General features: G+C 37.7%; 1 protein-coding gene across 1 annotated transcript in view; it reads left to right on the forward strand.

The window, feature by feature from the left end:
• Positions 1-5405, forward strand: part of si:dkey-288a3.2 (protein phosphatase 1 regulatory subunit 37) — a 65077-nt gene that overhangs the window by 2441 nt on the left and 57231 nt on the right. The gene's annotated exons all lie outside the window — the stretch shown is intronic.

Genomic DNA, 5405 nt, shown 5'->3' on the forward strand with positions numbered 1-5405 from the left:
ACAAAGTTTTCTGGACATGACAGTGTGTGTGTGTGTGTGTGCGTTTCCTTTTGCGCTCTCATTGGATACAGCCCATCTCCCACTGGAGACTTGTCTCACAGCCCTCTACTACTACTACTACTAACTACTAAAAATGGCAAACTTCAACCAATCAGATCAATAGTCAATCTCTTTCAGACATTGAATATGTATTGTTGCTAACTTGACCACAGAGCCCCTGTGTGAGTTGTGAGGGACAACATGGTGCCTAAAACATTTTTGACTTGCTTATTCAACTTTCACCAATATCACGTGTCTTCAAACCGAGGCTTCGTACCAAGGCTCAAAATGTGGTAAAAAATGTGTTAAACTACTCTCTGCAGATTCTGTGCCCATATTGAGGATTTTTGTTACAGATCTCAAATATATGTTTGCATTTTCTGACAAAATTTAGTTCAGTTCATTCTAAAATTACTGAAATGTAACAATCAGAGAGATGGAAATCAGGTTCACAACTTATAAGGGGACACAAGCAAAAATGTTTTCTCATCATATTAGGTTCGACTAACCTGAGGGATTGTTTACAACCTGTCTGAACATCTGACCGCTCGTGTTTCTTGTTTCGTTGGACTCATTTTCAATGACATTGCCATGTTTCCAAATCTCAACAATTAACTTTGTGAGTAACATGTTATCATAACTGGTTAAACCAATGGCAGGATCTGCAAAACCACAACCATAGTGCTAATACGCCCTTAAAGTTATGATTTGTTCATGGCCCTGTTCTCATTTAGTTTTTGACAGTTTGATTCTACTGAACATGATTTTTGCCTTGAACCTTATTCTAAGCCCATTACCACTTGAAAAAGTTTTAATTCAAATAGTGTCAATAGATCCTCTTGCTAGAGGTCTAAACTCCAACCTGATGAAACCAAACCTGCAAAGTGAAATATTGCTTTAAAAGAAGTGTGTGTAACCCTGTTCTTTTATGCAACATCAGCAACTCTGCTCATAAAATAAGTGTACCATGCCGTGATATTATAGCACTCCAGAAAGAATCAATATCAACACTATAACTTGGTGCAACTCAATCCTCATACACTGTCAGAGCATATCCAACTGCAGTATCAAGGTTTTATTAAAACAGAGGCACCTTTGTGCGACAGACACACATAACTGGTTTTGGAGCACCAACAAATACTGGATAATTTGCTTCTATCGGCCTCAATCAGGCTTATTATTGCTGTGGATCTCTATCAGCATCTCAACTCCAAGTAAGAGCAGGTTAACTGCAGGGCTCATGTTTGTGCAAAGGCAAATAATTAACAGCTGTAAACAATGCATATACAGTTACAGAATAATGTACGACACTTAAAGGACCAGTGTGTAGGATTCAGTGGCATCTAGTGGTGATGTTGCAGATTGCCACCATTTGAATACAGCTCAATCTTCCAAGCGTGTAGCAGAAACTACAGTGGCTTTGAAACTCACGAAAATTGCAAACAGTTCTATTTAAAGCCAGTGTTTGAGTTGTCCATTCTGGGCTTCTGTAGAAACATGGCAGTTCAACATGGCAGAACAATTCTTATTTCCAGGTGATTATACAGTAATGAAAACATAGCTATGAATATTATATTTAATTTCTGCCAGGAGATCCTCCTAAATATAACACACTGGGCCTTTAAAGTAAGTTACACATTTGGCCCTCTAATGCCCAGAAGCAAAAAGCAAATTGAGCTAAAATTTAATCCTTTGTGAAACAGAAGCTGTCTGTTTTCATGATTTTCTTGTCCATACAACTACATTAAAGAACTTCGGTATGTTACCTTTCCGTGGCTCCGAACCTGTGTTGGCTTCTGGTTTGTAGCTGGTAACCAGTATTTTTTATTTCTCTTCTTCTTTACTTCTCTTTCTTACCTACACACGTTACAGCTAACTAAAGTAACTGCCACTAATAGAATAGCATAGAGCACTTTTCTGTGACTGCAGCAACGTGCTGGTACTTCTCTAACACACCAGGAGAAACTCACTTCCCACAACAAACCCACTAGACTATGTCAGAGACTGTGTAGCATGACTGTGTTGGTAAAAAAGAGACTGATTAAAAAGTTGTCTAGTCAATTTGGGAGTTTTTCAAACGGCAATGGAACTTATTAGGCTATGGCAATTTTATCTGTGTCTTTTTTCCTGCTTTGCATCATAAAATAAAATAAAATAAATAAATAAATTTAAATACATAAACTGCCTCTGAAATTTGCCTTGCATTCTCTTTTAACCATTGACAGTATATAATTAGTGGACTCTATTAAGTGTCTTAAACTTGCATTCTTTCTAATGGCCAGCAGGGGCAGCTCCATTGGCTTCAAAAAAAGAAGTCTGATAGCACTGAGCCTTGAAGAGAGAATTGAGAAATGAGGAGAAATTCTGACTTGATTTAATGGCTCAGTAAACAGTTTCCTGATGAGTTTCTACTGTGTTTACTATTTCTTACCTAAAACCATTTCAGAAACATATTTCAGTGTACTTTTTATCTGTAATACGAGATTGCTACGAATGAGTCAAAAATGCACAGCCAATGAGAGCAACATAACTCGCAGTACGTCACTGCTTCTGGCTGCAATAAAACAAAATAGTGCCAAACTCGAGGCTTCAAAATTGTACCAATGGGTGAGATCACGATCACACACGTTCTGAGTGTCTTCATTTTCTCTTGAAATATAAGAAATGAAATGAAAAAATTTTCAGATGTACTGCTCTCAGACTGTTTAATTCTACATAGGTCATACTCATATCAGAACTCAGTCTGTAATTGTGCACAAGTATCACAGTCACACTTGTGCTCTCTAGTGCAAGCATAAAAAAGTCTCTTTCTCAGTGACACACACTCATTTTCTCTCCCTCTCCAATAAAATAAACTCACTTATTCTCTCTTACCCACACTTGAAACACACAGTCTGCCATTTATAATTCATTTTATGTACATACTTACTTTACTTGGACCAGCAACGTTAAAGCATGCCGCTCTCTACCCCCCCTGCATAAATTTTACTTGAGATCAAGGGGAATTATTTGTGGAAAATTAGAGACTTATCAGTGCTTACATTAAGCATACAGCCGGCGTATTATCTCTGAGGTGCTAATGAACCCAGTTTCATTGGAAACGAATGTAGGTGGTCCTCCTGAAAGAGTAAAATATGTATGGTTAAGCATTAGCTAAGAGGGGCAATATTTAGACCAAAAGGGCTGCATGTGAATGAATCCATAATAAGACGATGCAAAACGAAAAGACGAACGCCTAAAGAGCAAATTTATTAAATTAGGTCTTTTCAGGCGAGCGGCAATTTCCCCAAGGAACAGCATTGAAGACTATTTAAAGCTTTTTTTTATTGCACCCTTGGGCCCCTTTGCACTCCTTTGAAATGTTGTAAGTGGATAAAACAGTGTTGCTGTTCATGACATCTTCATAGGAGTGGTAAACAATAATAGGTTGGAGCCAGCCAGGGGTTTGAGGCCACCACACTTAAACCCTCTGCTCTGTCTCCCCTCTCTTTTTCTGTTTGGCTCTCTGTGATTAGAAAGGTAATTGAGATGATCAAGCTCCGGCTCTACACAACTCTTTAGGCACGAAGGGAGAGCTTAACTGCACTGATTTATATGAAAAAAACTGTGATTACACATTAGGAGCTATTTCAGGTGGTACTGTGAGGCTGGTCTCAGGGATAGAGGGGCATTTTTTCGACTGATTCCATCATTAGTTTAGTATTCAAGTTAAAATTAATAAAAACTGAAAGCAAGTGCTTACAGTTCTGAAATAATGACTGAATTATAGCAGTGACTGAAAAAGGTGAATGCATACACTTCCCACAATGCAACAATTACAATAAATACAAGTTAGTTATGCATATATATATATAGTATATATATTATACAGTATGCAGAGCACAAATACCTTCCAGTAGGTTACGCATACATGTGGGACACCAGATTGTAGACAAGTATACTTACTTTTTACTTTCCTTTCAGAAGAAATCAGCAGAAATGAAGAGTAAAGCTTTTACAGTACAGAAATGTGACTGTAGTCTCACCAAACACATAACAAACAGAGACCATTAAACCTTTTTCTGTCGCTAATGGTAACACAGATGTTTGACTTTTGGTGAATTCTGATGTTTTTATCTATAGTTATTTTGTTTTGTTTATTTTGTAAATAAACAAAACAAAGGGGCAGCTGTGGCTCATAGGCCAGAGGCCAGGTCGTCAACTAATCGGAAGGTTTGACAGTTTGATCCCCGGGCTCCTTTCGCTGCTGTCGAAGTATCCTTGAGGCCACGATACTGAACCCCAAATTGCTCCTGATGCTGTGTATCGTGGTGTGAATGTGTATGAATGAGTTAGTTTCTAATTCTGGTGAGTAGTTGGAACCTTGCATGGCAGCCACTGCCATCAGTGTATGAATGGGGTTGAATGGGGGTGAGTGTTTGAGGAATAATTTCGCGCTGACAATTACACTGGATAGAAAATATATATTTAAGTAACATGTCCCAATTACAGATATATTCCATTAGGGCTGCACAATTAATGGAAATATATATCCAAATCACCAATATGACCAAGTGCAATATTTGATGTAAAATGTGTTACAAACAGCATTATATGAAGTAGCTGTAGTTCGCAGAGGAGCCCTGGTCTACAACGTTGTTCTCCAGATGTAAGAAAACATGTTTTGTTTGGTAACAGGCCCCAACAAATGTCAGCATTCTGATGATTTTAATAGTTTTTTCAGTGAAAATGAAAAACAATCACAATATAATTTGTTCCCATGTCTTGCAGCTCTACTTTGCAATGGTACAGGCATACTCACAAGTCTTCTCCAAAGCCCAAACATCCTTACATTTGTGTCTTACCACTGATTTTTTTGTGAATTCCAAAGTAAAGATCTTTTTTTTTGCATTCTTTCTTTTTTTCATGAATCACAATAAAAAAGTCAAATTTTACTCAGACTCTGTTTAAACGTTGCCTCCACCTCCTCCTTTACAGATTCATGGAAATTAAATGATCCCCCCAGACTTTAGATCACCCACATCAGTTTGCATGGAGTTAATAAGCTGTATTGGCCTCTATATTACCTCCCGCTTAGGATTGATTTATTGATTTATTTCAGTTTACAGAGGAAAGAAACAGTTGTTTCTATGTTTTAAGTGAAGTATGTTCTACCTTCCACCAAAGGATTCTAAGTGGAAACCCAGACTATGATTTGTATTCTTGGCATGATGTTTGGAGAGTAAGCGGCATTAGTTGCATGTTGGCAAATCTTCTAATGAATAGCTTAGCGGTTGTTTCCCTTGCAGAATTATTCAGTTGAGTGGACTGAAGAGAAATCAATTACCACCAACTTAACTTTCGTATTTATCCACAGCTAAGGCAAA

This window comes from Morone saxatilis, unplaced genomic scaffold (assembly GCF_004916995.1).
Source record: "Morone saxatilis isolate NCDOM2014 unplaced genomic scaffold, NCSU_SB_2.0 Contig3, whole genome shotgun sequence".
NCBI classification, from domain to species: domain Eukaryota; kingdom Metazoa; phylum Chordata; class Actinopteri; family Moronidae; genus Morone; species Morone saxatilis.